Consider the following 18,589-nt stretch of genomic DNA (forward strand, 5'->3'; position numbering starts at 1 on the left):
AAAATACTGAAGACGAAAAAGAAAAGATAAGTTTATTTTGTTTAATGTTAACTGAATGAGCTCTGCTTGACTTGGGAATGGGTTAAATAGAATCACTTGGCTTCTAACTACATTTCAACCAAAGAAATATGAGCAAATTCTGCTTCTGAAGCACATCATGCTGAATAATTTAGGAACTCTTGGGCTGTTTGCTATATGTGAGGTATTGCAGGGGGTAATATATCATTAGTTTGCATAGAGGCTTTATGTATTTCGGAGTGGAATATAGAGAGTATCGCAGCAGATAAATCCTATCAGATAATAATGAATGCTTGATGAAAATTATCTGTCCAAGCATTAGTTGCTCTGTCAAAATAACAGATCCAAAATCTAATGTGAAATTTGTGTTTTGATAAAATTAATGGAGCCCATCACTGGGTCTTGTGAAGGTAGTTTACGATGCTCTCACAGTGTAGTGGCCATAAATTAGCTGGATCAATTTCACAGAGAATGTCTAGACAGGCAAAACAAGTCTGCACTGCAGCTTCTGGTAGCCTGGAGTATGCTGGGCACATTAGAACCAAGGGTAGTAGTTCCGCTCTAGTTATTTGGGATATAAATGTTTCATGCAAAGACCCTTGTAGCTTTTGGCACCTGAGTGCAGTGTCAGTTGGCCTGCAGTTGATTTGAGGGCACACAGGACTTGGTGACAGATTGTGTCTCCCTTGTGTCCCACGGTGTTGTGTTGAGCACAGCTTGCTTAACATAAAGTGGCCTGAGAGCATGTTGCTTCTGATTTTACCTTTTTAAACACATATCCAGTTAAAAATACTTACATCTGTTGATGAGCAAATATCAGCAAAGGCAAAATTTTATGTGTCTCTGTGCTCGTTGCTTATGAGGATTTTATAGTAGGGTGTTTAATTGGGGCTGGGAAGATAAGTCAAGGTATTCCATGAGGGAAGATTGAGACACACACAGTTCATTCATCTGATGCAAAGTATTAAGTGCAAATGCCTACAGTACATCAGGCACAAAGAATATCTGCTTATTTAATTCACTGGGAATAATTCATAAAACAGCACTTCTGATTTTTGTCAGTCAAAACTAGATTTCCATCTTGAGTTAGTTCTAACTTTATGGCCTATTTCTTTCCTGAATGTGTGCTGGATTTGACCTTGTAACAGTTTTCTGCACACTATACTGTTTGATGCAGCTGAGTCCAGGTGTATGATTTTAGTATTCTAATGAATACCATTACTTGTAAAATGATGTTAGTCCTGAGAGCTACTGCAAGTGGTAAGAATATCAAACTCAGTGCCACTGAAACATCTGAGCTCTGGTGCCAGTTTTAAATCCCCGATGCCTTCAGTGGTGAATATTAGAAAATGTAAAATTGGATGCATCTATATGCATGCTTATTTTTGTGGCAGTCCTTTCTTTGCCTATGCAATGAACTGACTGAAAGCAATGTAACTGCCCTGGTAAAATGGATTTATTACTTCTAACTGTAACACGCTATACTTAATAAAATCTTTCAGCCAGCTCAGATAACAAACTTTTATCTAGGATTTCTCTGCAAAATACTGTATAAATGTCTGGTTAGTAGCTTGATGAGGGAGGGCATTTGCTTCCTTCTAGTACCTCTGTTGAATGGCATGAAACTTCATTTTGTCTAGTAAAGTAGCTGTGGGAAAAGGTTGGCACGTCCTTGCCTCATCCTCCAGAAGAGGATCTATGTCTTTGACTGGCCTAGTAAGATTAGCAGAGAAGCTCAGGGTGTGCCATCCCTCTGCCCAGGAGAAGAACAGGTGTATTAAACGTGGTCATATGTGAGGATGCATTCAGAAAACAGGAATGGCACCTGAGCTCCTGAACTACTTTTTCCTGTTCGCTGGCACTATGTCTCAAGCAAGACATAATTAGTGATAGGATATTTTAATAAAGTTCAGGTCAACTCCAGCCAAATGTTGATTTGGCTGTGTTTCTGTCCAGAAATATATTTTAGAGCTTTCCTGTGCCTTGTAAATAGAATAATGTGCTGATTAAAAAGTGCAATTTTATGCTGATTGTGTTTGGTGAAAGTTTTAGTCCCTAAACTCTCAACTAATTATTTTTTTCCCAAGTTTATTGAAACATTTTTATAATGTCTCATTTTGGGGAATGGAATTCATGTGGGAAATTGAGTATGACTGAACTGAAGAGATGCATTCTGAGTCCTAGTGCTCCCTTCTGTTGAATTAAATACAGGCTGAATTGCTTAACAAGAGAGGTCAGGAGAGACAGAGACTCATCTTTGTAGCCCACAGTCTGGAGCAAACTTTGGAGATGAACAGCCACATATTCATATTCACACTGCAGGAAAGACAAAGTGGGCTGTGATTCCTAGTAGCCCTCATTCAGGTGAGAATTACAGGAATGGTAGGAGATTGAGAAGCTGAGAAAGAAAGCACAGGGAGAAAGTAAGCATCTCTTTTGTTGCTCTTTTATGTAACTCCCTGTGTAAGACTATTTTTTCTTTTCCTTTTTAAAAAAATCTGCAAATGGGAACGTTCGGTATTGAGTTGGTACTCTTTTTTTTTCTTTTTATTTGTCACTGATGACTACTACCTGATTGAGTTCTGAACAAGTATGTTTTCTGGTTTAGTTCTATTAAGCCATAAAGGGTTCTCACAGACACTGCATTAAATTAGCTGGACACATTCTGCTTTCATGCATTAGTGCTGAACAAAACTCAAAACATTTTTTATTTCATTTTATGAAAAAAAAAATTAAATCCACTAAGAAATACTACTGAAATATTTGAATTTAAGCTGCACAGAAATATTCTGTCTAGAGAAAAAGATTAATTTATGCTGCTTTGTTGCAAATAGACTAGCTTCCAAATAAATTAGTACTCAGGCAGCATCAAGTCCTATTTATTTCCATGCCCAAGTCTCACCTGCCTATCTGTCCTATCTGGTTAGCCCCTATTTCCGCAGATATTAATGTCTTGCAAATATGGAACATGCCAGAATTTTTGCTTCTGTTTTAGAGTGAAAGCCTATGTGCACAACTGCTGCAAATTAGAGCTGGTAACAGGAGAGAAGAAATTCAAATATAAATCTATCAGTGGCAGATACAAATATAAATCTGAGTGTAAGTCTTATACTCATGTGAGGTGTTGTATGTTTAAAAAAAAAAAAGTTTATCTAATTCTGTTAATAAACAAATTTTTTTTATTATTATTTTTTAAAGCCAGTCTGGCTTTTATCAAATCCAGAATAAAGAATGGGTACAAAAATAGCTATTTATAATTTTATGGCAGTTCTAATTTTAATCTAAGCTCTTATCTCTCAGCTCTGTAGTTATTTCTACTTGTTCCAAACTCACAGAGGTTAAGTTATAAACTGTACTCTGTAGATTATTCTAAAAACCAGAGTATTAGTGAACTGCCAGAAGATTAAAATAGTCACAAAGGAAAAATACGAAAATATAATTTGCATTCGTTGCAAATAGGTATTGCACACATACTTACTCAACCGACTGATTATTTGTGCATGCAGAAATCCAGTTTAATGAATACATAAACAAATGAGAAATGCAGATTGTGTTTTCCTGTTTGCATATGTTACCGGTTGTGTCTGTATTTCAGAAACATTGAATCCTAACTATCTGGGGTGTTCGGGTTAAGGAACAGTCATTGGGCTTGCTTCCATGGCTGGAATTACCAGGTGGCTTTTTATGGTCATGCATATTTCCTAGCATTAATTCAATGAAAAGGAACGTGTAACAGCTACTTTTTTTTTTTTTTTGGTTTGTTTTAGAATGAAATGCAAAATAAAGCAAGCATAGTAAGCAACCCAAACCTCTGCCCTGGATTAATTAGATTTGCAAATTTTCAGAGATTTAGTAGTCTATTTTTGGATACATCTGGAAACCATATCAGTCATGACAGTTTCTTTAAAATGCTTGGTAAGAATTGGTTATTCACAAGGGGGCTCATCTAAACAGTTCGGTTTGCAGAGTCTTTTTTGCACGTTTTGCTAAAAAGAAAAAAAAGGAATTTGTCTGATTATAAATACAGGAAAGATAAATTACCTTGACTCTTATCAATTCTTTTTCTTCTAGCCTATTATTTCTCTGTTATCATAGTTAATTGTTTCTGTGCTTTTGGAAAGTTTATCATCAAGATTCAGCCTTTCCAATCCTTTGTCTTCTCTTTTCCTAGTTCAACATGAGACCAGTTTCCTCTCCTCAGATTTTAGTGCACCATCCCACTCCATATGAACAATTCATCCTTTCCCACAACTGTGCCCTGAGATAATTCTGCCTGCTTCAATCTTTTAACATTATACTTTTCCTCACCCCCAAAAATTCATTCCCTTTTCGTTTCCTCAGGTTTGGAGCAACACCACTGCACCTTTTTTTTTTTTTCAGTTGCCCTAAATCTGTTTTAAGTCCATGAATATATATATATATATATATATATATATATATATATATATTTTTTTTTTTTTTTTTTTTTTTTTTGGCAGGCAGTGGGTGGAACAAGGGACTCTAACAGGTTACTGAGGTATGGCAGTAAACACCAGAGTGACAGCACATTCCTGCCAAGCACTGACTTTTTTTTCCCCTTCAGTGATGTGAGGAAAGAGGACTTCTGGGGCATCCAAGCCTACAATATTAAAGAAGTAGCAGTAAGTGTAAGACAATTCACTCAGAAAGTAGTTCTTCAGAAGGTTAAATACAATCAAGGTCAGAAAGGAGAGTTGTGCACTCCCAGCAGTTCCTCTGGGCAGAGGAAGGTGCTGGGCCTGCTTTTGGCTGAGATCAGGCACACAACAGAGCCTGGGGCAGCGGTGCTGCAGAGAGCAAACCTGTAAGAGCAGCCTCAGGAGGGAGTGTGAGGCAAAGAAGGGAAGCGATTGAAATCATCCCAGGGCATTAAAAAAAAAAAAAAAGAAGTTCCAACTGGAGATTTTGTTGGGATAATGATGGGGGGGAGTAGCTATGCAATCAGGGAGAGAATGGAGGATTGCATGAAAACAGAATTCATGTTGTCTTAAAGTTTGATAGCCAGCACATAACCAATTAGCTCTTATGTAGTTTATTTTATGTAAATCAAAAGCTTGCCTTAAGACATGGTTCACGTGACAGATTGGAATTTGATAATGGCAAGTTGTGAGTGAGTCCTAAAAACTGGTCACTAGAAAGGCTACAGACCATCTTTAGCCAATTTCGCAGTGTGTCAGACTTCAGCTAATCCTATCAAATGAAAACTGATATTCATCTGCGAGAATATTGTAATCCTGAGATAAAAAAAAAAAAAGTTTTTCATGCTACTGAATTCAATTTATTTTTGTTGTTGTTTATATTCTTGCAAGGTATACTTATCTGTGCTAGCTTGGCAATCAGAAACTTTGGACTTCTATTAGACTGACTTTTAAGGAAGCAACGATACTTTCTTTATCTCTGTGTACGGCTCCAAATCTTTTTCAGTTTTCATCTTATTTTGGGTAACCATTGGAAAGCAATATCTAAACTCATATTCAAACTAAGGATTTAGCAAAGTCATGTTAAAGCCATGTTTCAAAGTATATAATATGAAGCTCCTTTCAAATAGTGCTGATATATTTCTAATTTACATTTGTGTGAATGCTAGTAGGAAGGTATGTTATGTAGATGATGGCTGTGTCTGCATCTGAAACATTTACAAGAATGTCTTACTGGATTAATGACAGGCTTTCAGATTGCTGAAATTGTGTGATTGTTTTTAATCTTACAACTGGGTGACTTCTTCCTGCCGAGGAAAGTGTCATGTTGATCTCAGCAGTAGCAAAAATTATTCTGAAAACTGCATACTGTGGCAACATATATAGAAACACAGATGGCTAACTGATGGTTTGAGTTGTGGGGACTATGTGATTCTTAAGATTCCTAGGATGTTCCAGGGCTTAGAGAGCGTTTCTGCACTAAGACATGGGTTGTGCTGTCTACATCAATGCTATAATGACACTTTATAACAATGGCAATGGTCTCAAGTTGCAAGCAGACTTGTTACTTGTGTCCTTTTTGCTCATGGGGAAAAACCGGAGGTCTGCTTATACATGCAAAGTTTTGAGATTCGTTCCTTAAAATTTTTAGTTTAGGCCATCAGGTAGCAAGTGTAACAATTTTTAAGATATCTGAGCCCTGTTTTTATAGGGCTGCAAAGAGGTAACAGTGCAGCTTACTATTGACCTTTGAGTTATGCAGATGTTTATGTATTTACAACTGATATAATCAGTTATGTGATGTTGCATTTAGGGGAAAAAAAAAAAAAAAAAAAAGAGGCCAACAAAGTAAAGTTCATCAATATAATCAATATGGGACAATGTCACAATTTTTCTAGACTAAATTTGAGGCGCATGCTTCCGGTTTTACACTTTCTGTGTTATCCTATTAAATAGGGAAGTTTTTGCACAGATCAGAGGACATTATGAAAAAAGTTTATGATTATTCATTTTGAGTGGCAGCAGTGTTGTGACTCACCCTTTTCACGGGCATCATTCCCTACATTCTTTATGGATTGTGAAATTTGGAACAGGTTTCTGCCAACAAACAAAATATTAATGAAATGTAGAGTTGCATAATATATTTTTTGCATAATGTAATTCTTCCCAGAAAATGAAATGACCACCTCCTAAAATAACTGAGGAAATGCTTCATAGTCTTATTTTGCTGTGAGCTAAAAGGTATTTGGGTAAGTGCATTGGCATACTTATTTGCAGAGCTTATCTGTAGCTTTGATGCATAAGATAAAACTCCTTAACCTTTTAATATATGATTTCTCACACTGCCTGATGCATTAATTGCAATCAGTTTCTCAGACTTGAGTCAGAAGCATTTCATCATTTTCTGTAAAGTGTGCAGTGCACAAGCAGGGAAGAAAGGATGCTGAGGACAGCTAGGAAACTCAGGAGTTCACCATCACAAATAAGTAAATATTTTTCTGCGTAATGACCTGGAAACTTTCTCCCAGAGAGCAGAGAGATGCTTGACTAGACTGCCTCAGCTGTTAATCAATCAAATGCTTCCTACAGTATGGATTAAATTAAGTATATCCTTGGTTACTGCCTAAGCCCTCAAGTGACAGCGCAAACCTTTTGTCCTCTTTCTCTCACTTCCCCACCTAAGGCCGTAAGTAGGTATTCATATCAAGGCTTTTGTCAGCAACCTGGTTGAAGCAACTGGATTTTATACAGTCAAGGAGAGAGCAGTAAATAATAATAAAGCCCATTAATCCTCTTTTCCATTAGTGGCAATGTCAGATAAACCTGCTTAGAGACTCTTGGGAAATGTTACATGGATGATTTATTATATGTGTAGTTTTAGACGTAAGTGTAATTTTGAAACATGGTACCTCTATATATTCACATAGTGACAGAGCAGAATAGCAGATGAATTATAGCACCATATAATGGGCAGTTTCAGTATATCTCTTTAGCTGATTATAGCTGATGAACTGAAAAGTTAGTGCTGGCTGCATTGGGTGGATCATTGGAGTGACAGGACACAAAGTGGTAAGAATTGAAATTAAAAAGCTTATTCTGGTCATGCACTGGGAGAAGAGGTTTCATTTGGTTCCTTTTCTCCTGCCTTTTTGCTGTTTGACTTTGCCCCATGACTATTTATAAAAATGAACTAGCAACAAATCAATTTGCCTACTGTACTTTGCAGATACAAAGAGCAGTTACGCTTTTATGAACTTTTTAATACTGGGGATTCATTTTAATGGTGTATGAGGAGAAATATTTACCCTGTATTGAAGAGAGTGGGCTAATAATGAATGAATGTTAAGCTTTCCTTTCTTTTATAGATTTAACATCCCTAATGATTTAAAAATGCAAAATGCTTTTTGCCAGAAGATGGCTGTTCCTCAAGCTCTCCCTAGAAGCTTAGCTGTTCCTGACCACAGCTGCATTTGTTTCTAAGAGAGGACTCAGCTACTTCTTTGTTCTGCTTGAAATTTTCTGCGCAAAACTATAATGTGGTTGAGCAGGGAGTTGTAGAGCACCTGCAGGCAGGGTGCAGGCACCTGATAGCGGGATGACTCAACTCTGCATCCCTCTAGTCTGGTGTTCAGTTGTATTTGCCTTATGCTTGACTAAGAAATAAGTCTTTTTTATTTCATTTAGATTCTGCTAGATTCTAGAGAAAAACAACAAACAAAAAAACTTTCATAATGCTAACTTTCTACATGTTTTATTTAAAACTTCATGCTACATTTATTTGCTTAGATTTTCACCGTGATTCTGCTTTGGTAATCATTTCAAGATTATGGAATGCAAGGCAATTGAGAACAAACACACAGAAATGATTTAAAGGCTGACTTTTAAAAAGAGAGCTATTAAACAGGTTAGTCACAACCATGAGTCACTTGAATTGAGTCATGCTCAGTTTTTTTCTAGCTATAGATTATCTGTTTTTCCTATTTTCCCACATAGCTATGAGTAATGCTGTATTAAGAAATATTACTGCTTTGGAGAATGTTTTTTCCCTACTCTGTGTGATGCCCTCCCTATCTGAATACATTTTTACATTGGTCAGTTTACAGTGTCATTGTTGTGCTCAGTCTTTCAACCACTGAGTTGTGGGTCTATAAAACAAGCAATGAAATATGTGCCAAGTGTCAGGTTGAAGAGAGAGATGAGCAAGTAAGGGACCTCACCATCAGTCTGGGATTTGCACCATTTCTGTGGGGGTTAATTTGAGATGTTAATAGTTATCTTGGCTTACATGAGCGTGTAAGCCACCCACAGCAGCTGAGGTGAGAGCTTTGGGATAGTTATATGGGGTGGAGATGGTCTGTGGAGAACAGTTCAAACAAATGTGAAGGGGGAACAAAAATATGTCCTGAGCTGGTAACAGAGTTGATGGCTTAATAACTGTTGAAGCTGGGTTTGGATTATTTTTTTTTTAAATTCTATATTTGTAGTGAACGTGCATCAACACAGCTGTGGTGTTAGGCATAATCATAGAGCCCTTACAAGCATCATTCTAGAAATAAATTTAGCATAATATGTATTGGCCAAATGTTTTCAGCTTGGTAGCTACCTAAAATTAGTCTGAAACTGTGTAGGTGCTTAAATGTGGGTTTGGGAGACTGGATTTGGGCTAAAAAGTGTAGGCTGTAGTTCTCCAAGCATCAGAAAAGAGAGGGGAGTTACTGTAGCTTTGAATATTCGTGAATATGCCTACATTTAGACTGCAATATTCGTTGCTGTTTTTTAAAAAGTACTGTCAGCACTTTTGTTAATAGAAAGACGAGACTATGTTTCCATGCAATCATTACAGAAAGAAAATAGATATTACAGATGAGGTTTCAAAGATTTTTTTTTCCCACTGGTTCTGTTTTTGGGAATTTTTCTGAAGTCTCTGATTCTATCCAAAATGGATAGCTCACCTAGAAATAAGGTTTTCTTCCACGACTGGCGTCTTGATGATTGGTGCTCCATGGTTGCTAGATGAAAAATATTACTAAAATTAGAATGAAAACATCTTTCTTATTTTTGAATCTCTGCTGAATAACCTAAAACCAAAATCAATTTTATCTAATTTATCAAAGAGGTCTGGGGACAAACAATTTGAGTTAGAAAATGTGATGATGTCATGAAGAGCACTTAGTGTGCTTTACAACAAAGAATTCAAATGCCTCCAAAGAGAAAAGCGATTTTCGCTGCCATTTTGTAACAAAACTGTTGCACTAGATAGCAAAAAGGGTAAAGCCGCTGTCGGTACAAATGTCTTTCCCATATGCTTCTGCTTCATTTCTGCAGATCTATACAGGAAATACTTGAGTCACAAATAGTTTTCATAGAGGCCAACTTTGTATGAGAAGGGGTCATTTGTTCAGTGTCATCAGCTGTAAAGCTGCAGAACGTCATTCCAGAAAAAAATCTCACTTGCAAATTCTTTCTGAGCCTTGAAAGCTGTTGCTAACCTTGGATGAAAACATTAAAACAAATAACTAACTGAAAAAGAGCATGAGGGACGTGTTTTATAACCAAAGGACTGTCTGGTGTCCACAGTGTGCGCTTATATCAGTTCAGTGAACTAATTCTGGAGACCTCTGTGAGGTAGTCTAAGTCAGAATGAAAAGCTGGCTCCTGCAGAGTCCGGTTAAGATTTCTCTTGGTCCTTGGAAGAGGACCTGCCCTCAAGATTGGAAACTGTGGGCTATCGTAAAGGCCTTTCAATGGTGCCCAGGGTGACAGATCACCTGTGGACCAGCTATGTCAAAATTCACGTCTTGGTAAGAGAGCAGGAAGGTCTGCTACCTGAGAAATGGAGATGGACCATGGGGCATGTCTACAGACATGCTTGAGCTCACTGCTATCTCAGGATACTTTGTGCATGACAAGGGAGCCAAGCCAGCTCACAAGATAAAAGCACACGCTCTTAAGCAATATGCGGTGTGGCAGGAGGAAAAAAAGTAGAGTGCAGATGGCATGTGGTTATGTGGATATTTCCTCAGTTTTGTATTGAAATTAGGTCCTGTGTTTCTTATGTTTCAGTGCCTGCAACAGGTTTATCTTTTCCCCAAACAGCCATCATACAAAAGAAAAGGCTTTTAAGTAATGAGAAGGTTAATTTGGACATACATATAAGACATTTCTATGCCTTTTATTTACATTTTCTGTAGGGTTCTGGTTTTATGCCACAAAACTGAATATTATGTAACAGGATTATATTATTTAATTTCTGTAGAGTGCTGTCTTGTCCCACCAATTCTACTATGTTGAAAGACATAATCTGCTGAGAATGTATGTTCAGGTAAAATCAAATTTTCTCTGCCTTTCCCTTAACCTAAAATGTATATGCGCTTAATTTGTGTGTGTGTGTATGGGGGGGGGGGGGGGAACGTAGAGTTAAATGCATGAGTTAAAACACTTTCTGAAACTTCTGAAAAGCAAACTTTTATCTGTGCTGAGGAGTGATGCATCATCCTTTAGGGAAATTAAAATAGTAGGTGGTAGGATACTAGCACAGATTGGGAGCCTGAATAGAAATAGAAACTGAATAAAAGAGAACTACTTGTTATGAGAAAAAAATTAAAATAGCTAGGTAGAAGCTGAGCAAGAGTTGACCACTGACTGTGACTGCTAATGTTGACTGGCTTATTCATGGCTTTTTGGTGAAATACAAGTGCAGATGAATATGCCATAACTGATGAGATTTTTCTGATGTCAGTGGATCATGATATTGAGAAAGTTAATGGTCTGAATCAGCAGTTGTCTAATGTCATTGACTATACATTAGAGTGAATGGAAAATCAGAAAAACAACTTAAAAAAAAAAAAAAGGTTGGATTCACTACCATGCGTGTTTCATAATGGAAATGAGAATGAGCAACTGGAGCTACAAAACTAGATGAGCTAATGCCCATAACTAAAGGAAGGGATCTCCCCCATCTGCCTATCACAACTGCATTTTATGTTGTGATTCTTTGCTCATGGTGCTTGTTTTGTATGTGCTGTTTCTTTCGTGCTGTCCTTTTATTTCTTCCAATATCAGTTTCTTTCCTTTCACCAGCCAGATTATTCTCTCTTCTGTCTTTTCTCCCTGCCCAAAATTCCTAGCCACATGAGTAGCTTTTCCTCTCTATGAGAGGTAAGATGACTGGGAAGAAATATTGTGCAGAATTAACTTCTAGACAGGGGGAGGAGGGTGGCTCCAAAGGTGCCTGTGAGAAGTTGGATATATCTTGCTTTTAGATTTATGCAGCACACGCAATGAGTTTAGAAAAGGACATATTAATAATTATATTATACCAATTGATAAGGCACATCATATCAAATGGATTGGATGTGCTGGGCTATAAGTACTTGTGCAGCATCCTCAGGTGGCGCATGGCTCTAGCATGGCTCTGTGTGGACCACCAGTACACCTGCCTGGCCCTTGGAGAGCCGCCTCTTGGTGTTTCCTTGTAACCGAGTGGTAGAAGTGCACACACTTGTGTTTTGTAAACCTGAAAGGGGCTTAGAGAGGACTGAGAGTGAGTCTGTCTTTAATGTTATCTGAACTGTCCCTCAGACATCACCAGGACCAGTCAGCAGTTGTCATGTGGTGCACAGTGCATGGTGGAGGAGAAGGCCAGGTGCTGCTTGAAAACGTTATTAATGATAATGAAGCTCTTTGATAATGCCAATTTAAGAGATTTTGCCTATATGTCACTGAGAATAAGCTCTGGCATCAAGCAGTGTTTGTTTTAAGTTAATATTCTTATGTGATTTCTACACTGGTTTAGATTTCATTTTCTGTCATTCTGGCTCACATGCTTTTGGAAGGATAAAGCTGCAGGTGAAGCAAGGTGAAGTGTTGCTACTGTGTTAGTTAGGTGGAAGTTAGTGGTTTGCAAAGCACCTCACAAGTAAATGACGAAGAGCTCTGAGTAAAAGCATGTGTATAGTTTCTTGCTTATTTTTTCCTTTCAGGAAAAAAAATAGATAGCATAGTCAGCCTTATTCTAAATGGCCACTGTCATCCCCCTGAAGAGAGAGAAAAGAGTCATGAGGGCACCTTCATACATACATTGCATATCTTTATCATGTCTGGGCATAACCAAACTGACTGGGTGGCTCCACGTGTCTACAGATGCGAAGACCTAACAGAAAAAAGCGTTAATGTTTCTTGAAGGTACGAGCAGCAGTTTGCTTGTTATTCCATTTACTTTCAAATGCTCCGCCTTTCAAAAATATGGTTGAGCTCAAGTTCACCTTTCCATTTAATTCTGTATTGGCAAATGCTAGGAACACTATGCACATCAACTTTAGTTTGGCCTTCTTGCACATGAATTACAGTCTGGCCTCTGCCTATATGATCACATTTAAATTGTTCAGCAAGATTTGTACTCTTAGAAAGAAAAGGACATTCTTGAATTTTGAGACTGAATTCCAGAACTATTTTCTATTCCTGACTAGGTCTCTTTGGTGTTGCATAAGACTGTTGTACGTGAACAGATGAAATAACATAAGCTATGGAACTTTCCTTAATTTTGGTGTTCATATTCTATGTAATAGTAATACTATAAACATTTTCCAATGTTTTTTAGGTGTCTAAAGTAATCAGTCTGGGACGCTCAGAAGACAAACTTGATTTTGAATTAGTGCTCTGTTGAGTCTAGCCCAATGTTGGTGTAAGCCTGCTGGAAATTGTTTTGTCATCTGTGGCAATACCAAATTACCTGCAGTGGATGAGTGCAGTCAAGTAAGCATTAGTGCCTGTAATGGCTCAGACACCAGCACCAGTTTGACTGGTACAGTTGAATTTGTCAGGCAGCCTGGTGCATGCCGGATAATGATACTTGGACATCTCTGCATGACGATTTTCAACAGAGATGACTGGACTTCATAAAGCAGCTTGTTCTTTAATAACAGGCTTTGAGGTGCAAATCTGTATTTCCAAAACAAAATAACTTAGCACACTCATTCAAATCTGCAGACGCGTATGAAGTTTGCTTGTGCTAACTAACCAGGGCACCAATAGCACAGCAGGTGTATGCACCTGAGCGATGGGAATGCAGTGGTTCACAAATCAGAATTTCCAGTCTGCAAAAATTGTGAGTTTCCATGATATTTTTCCCTTTGAAAGGCTAGAAATTTGACTGGTGTGGGGCTGTGCATTTTGGACTACAGGGTAGACTTACCTCCCCCTGTACAAACTTGGATGTACTATGGAGTGTGTATGGGACTTACGGGCCCAGTGCTTAGAAGGCTTGAGCAAGGACATATGTGCAGTTTAATTGCTCACTAACTCATCTTTAGAAAATATAACCCTGAAAGTTTGTGCAGTTACACAAAACTTAATCCAATCCAACATATATATGCTTTATAGAATTGCCCTGGAATAGATGACAACTGTGTCTGCACCTACACTCCGCTCGAGTCTCTTTGTGTGTGGACAAGTCTATGCATTTTAAGACATACAGCGAGATCAGCTGAATGTTTTTCTGAATGTTTTTTTCCCCCAGGTCCATTAACTCAGATGATGTGCTAATTAGGTCACTGGGAGAATCAAAGATAGAGAAAGTGGACTGAGTGCTCACAAACTGGCTCCCACATGTAATTGCTGTATTTTAGTTTAATTTGCCTTAAGATGTTTTCTGATGTCTCTGAGAATGTCACCCATAAAAAGGCAGACAGCATGTCAAGCAAGCAAGTCAGTGAACACATGAATATTTTCAGCTGCTTGAATGTAGTGTTCAGTAATTATCACTACAGGAAAGAAGCATATGGCTTCTCTCTCACACGGCAGTTCCTTGATTTATGCCTTACTGATTGGAGAGTAGTAAAAATATCCTGCAGGATCCCTCATGAAGAAAGGGCAGAGCTGGAATGATCCACAGTGCTAACATTTCCAGCAGAATGATCCCTGCTCTTATCCCATAAAAAATCCCTGTGTGTTGGAAGAGAACAGACATGCATGCTGAAGGTGGAGATGAGTGACTGAAGAGCCCATCAGTTTGTTTTCTGTTTAAATGAAAGTTTTTTGTCATAACTGTGACCTCAGAAGCAGCAGCATGACCTGACAAGCAAACATATTTAATCTGCTGTTTGGTGAGTGTGAATGTATTTTGTCCATAAAAGCGTATGTAGTGTGTGTGTGCACAGGTAAGATTGAGTGTATCTCTGTGTTGATACAATCTGAGAGGGAGACGATGGACTGTTGGAGCTCTTCAGGGTATTGCTACTTGGCAGGAGCACACATACTCCAAGGCAAACAAATTTGCTCAATATTTTTATGAGTCTCTGAGCTCAGCTGGTTCTGGCAGGGATGACTTGACTTAACCCAGAGAGGCAGCAGGGGAGAGCTCATTCCAACTTTCCCTTTATTTGGGTAGTGGAACATGAGTAACATCTTCCCAGACAGGAGGGAGCCACCTTGGCCTCCTCATCATGCGCAGCGTGTCGTACCGCGTCTCTCGTGTCCCTCCGTAGCATTTGGTGCAGCTCCCTTGTATGGCCTAACCATAGTGCAAAATGTAATTGCCTTTGATGCAGCCATTTCAGCACAAGCACTTTGGACTCTGTGGAATAACAAATAATAGTAAAGAACACAGTCATGCAATAAATGTTAATCACACCCCATAGGATTGCACTGAATTTGTCATTAGCAGATAGTAGATATGAAATGCACAAATTCTAACTTTACCAGAACCTTTGAGAGTTTAGAGTTCTTTGCAAATAAGTAATTCTCCCTCTAAACATACAGGTTATTTCCCAATACAAAATGTTCATTGTTCTGTGGTTAAAATTGAAAAGCCTTGTCATTTACTTGAGTCAGAAATCCCCTTAGGAGAATACAGTCATTTACTCAGGCGAGCAAAGGCTGGAAATTGTGGCTAAGGTTCTGTTGTTCGGTGAAACCAAACTGCCGGGAAGTCTGGAGGTGGGTGACCATTCAGACAACTGCAGCTTGGCAGGTTTTACCATTCCTCCTTTTTGTCTGGCCTTTTGATCTTGATCATTGGGCTTTCTTCTGTACTCCTGAAGCCAGAACTACTACTTGCACATAAATTACAGTCTGGCCTCCGTCTGTCTGATCACATTTGAATTGTCTCACTACCTCTCTCTTCTTTTGAAGTCTTCTGCAAATAGACCATACCATCTTTGTATAGCTTTCACTGGCCGATATGTTTATAGTGCCAACTAATGTTCACAGTTTATGAATGTACCATCTATATTGTGCACGTGTCTTTATTACATGCAAAACTGAGCTAGAGGCTAAACGATTCCTACCTCAGCCCTCCTCCTGAGCTAGCAGTAATTCTCTTGGCGATACAAACAAAAAAAAAAAAAAAGAAATTTCTATGCCAATCTATTTGCCAACCATAAAAAGACAGTATTTTACTCAAATTTTAAGAAGTGAGCAGCAACATATTTCTGAATCCCAATATCTCCAGAATATAGGTAGATGTTTGCTTTGGAGTCCTCTATATTTATTGTCAGCTGAGAGCTGGCATGCAATCTTTATGTTGGCTTGATCAACTTCTGGCAAAAGAGGATGAAAACAAAAGTGGATATAAAATAGGAAGCTTTTAAAGAAGAATTTGTCTTTCCACAGTTAGGATATTTGAAAAATATAAATCCTTTAAATCACTAGACATAAAAAAGGAAAAAATGATTTAAAATCCTTTATTTTGATAATAAAAAGATGTATTTTAATGACTTCAAAGTATAATGTCCTTAAAAGTATACTTGCTCTTCAGTGGCATAGTCCAATGCTCACTTCATATATGGGTGTAGCATTATTTTCATCAGGATGATGAGAGACCTGACACATCATGTGAAAGTGATGACAAAATATACTACGCACTGCAAATTTCAGTATGTTGAAGAGTGGTGTTTTATAGCATTTCAAGCCTGATTGACTTTAACTTCATTACTGAAAATGAGGAGATTGTGCTTGGAGCTTAGAGGCAAAAAAGATGCAGGTTTGAGCATCTTTGGCTTTGCCACACCTGACTCGTCCTGTTCTGGTCTTGCCCAGAGCACATGGATGGGAAGCACATGAAAGGAAGTGGGGTTAGCCAGTAGGGCCAAGCCAACATCACTGGTGAAATAAGCGTTTCCCCTTAAAGAGAAATTCCTTCCTTCTGGGAGTAAAAGAAAGGAGGTGAAGTTATTGTGAGTCTGCAATAGTTGCTCCCTTGGGCTCCCCCAGGAGTAGGATGGCTTCATCTGTCTAGTTGGAAGATTAGCTCTGAAACAGGATCCTGGTTTTAGCCGGCTTTTATTTTCTTTATTTATTGATGTTACTCTGTTTTATGTGAAATCTTGTTTGTTTGTTTGTTTGTTTGTTTCCTTCGGATGATTTCGCAACCTTGCAAAAAGAGACTATCCCATAACACTGGTCAAGCACTGTCTTTAAAACAAATGGAAGTTTGTTAGTGACCTGAAATAAATTTAGAGTGCTTGCCTAGAAGAGATTAAGCAACAGCTGTTTAGCACTGAAGTTCATACAAACAATGTAAGAGATGACATTTTAAAGTTGGTCTCCATCCAAAGCCTCCCTATTTTACAAACTGGTCTTCAGTCATGTTCTGTTATTAGTAATAACAAGAAAGCACTGCAGTATGTTTGCATGGGGAGTGAATTAACAGAGAATTTGACCTTAACTTTACAGTTAGAAATGGAGAAGTTATGTTTATAAAATCCTTGTTTTCATTCTCTTTCTTGTGCATGTGTAGGAAGGAGAGTGGGGATAAAAATGTAGTGTCTCTTTAAGCTCTGCTCTAATCAAGCTGTGATGCTTGTCAGTCTGATTTTGTGATAAAAAACTGTGATTCCCCTGTTGCACACGTGAAATGCTAGCTGTAAAGTTAGCCTCAGCATTTAAAATCAAGAGCCAAGCACTTACAGTTTCTGAAGTATATTTATTAAAAATAATGTAAGATTTTTTAGTTGCCCTACACTTTTTTTTTTTAGCATGCAAACAGAGTTTTTGATTGCCTCAACAGCTAGAAGCACACCTTTTGTTCAGGTGCTGTCCTGCAAATAGAAAAAAAAAAAAAAAAAATTTAGATCTGTACAGTCAGACCCGAATAACTGGAAACAGGAGGAGAAAATTTGAAATCTTACATCTAGGGCAAGTTATAAATGCTAATTATTAAACTGAGTTTTTCTGTTCACCCTTCTCTCACAAAGCCTGTTTATTTGTAGGGCAGAAGTCCCTAGAGACCGGCTGTAATATTCTGATCCCCAGATAATTTGTGCCGTGATATGAATTGATATATATGCAAATACAGGAAAGAAAAAAGCAAATAGTGCATGCAAGCAGGTAGGAAGGCTGGGAAGAGATGAAGATAAGATGCACCGCCAGCACTGCTGGTGAGAGAAGGGAAATCGTCACGTCTGTGGCTCCTGCCTGCTGCTGCCACCTGGGAGATGTGTCGATACCACGCAGCAACACGAGCTGCTGCAGGGGGGAGGATGCTGTACCTCTGTATCCCTGCTCTGCTTGCTGCTGGCGTCTGTGAGGTGCCATTGTCACAAGCAGGAGTGCTCATAAGACGCTGTTGTCTACACTGCCTTCTCTGCTTCCTCCCAAGCAAAAAAAAAAAATAAAAAATAAATAAGTAAAAAAAGCCCAGTTCTGGTATGTATCAGTGAGAATGGATTTTGTTTGTTTTGTGCTGCTATAAGATTTCAGAACGATCCAAGAATGTATTTACTGGCTTTGAGAGGTGTTGTTTGAGGGGGAATTCCACTGCTGCCTCAAAACCAGTCGTTTACTGTATCCTGAGTTGACCCTCAGTGAATATATTACATCAGGTCTGAAACATTTTGCTGCAGGAGGGCAGCAGCCTATTCCTTTCATAGGAATGGTTTCGTCTATTGCTTGTGGTTTACTTAATAGCCTTTTGCTACTTGAACTGTCCTTTCTGCCAGATTATTTTTTCATAGCTTCCCCTGGGGTCTGTCCATGAGCTGAGCATGTAAGAGACCACCAAACAAGAAGAAAAAACATCCAGAGATCTTAGCTGAGCAGCCCTATTTAAGTAATAAAAACAACATTGTGTTTGATGAGCCAATTACATAGAACAGGCATCTAAAGGACAGAATGCTGAATACTTGTTTGTAAACCTA

At 38.3% G+C, this 18,589-nt stretch overlaps 1 protein-coding gene across 15 annotated transcripts in view; it reads left to right on the top strand.

Moving 5' to 3' along the window:
* The window catches only part of FAM13C (family with sequence similarity 13 member C), a 133,620-nt gene that overhangs the window by 63,506 nt on the left and 51,525 nt on the right, over positions 1–18,589 (top strand). The window lies entirely within an intron of this gene.

This window comes from Anas platyrhynchos, chromosome 6, assembly GCF_047663525.1.
Source record: "Anas platyrhynchos isolate ZD024472 breed Pekin duck chromosome 6, IASCAAS_PekinDuck_T2T, whole genome shotgun sequence".
Classification (NCBI taxonomy): Eukaryota; Metazoa; Chordata; class Aves; order Anseriformes; family Anatidae; genus Anas; species Anas platyrhynchos.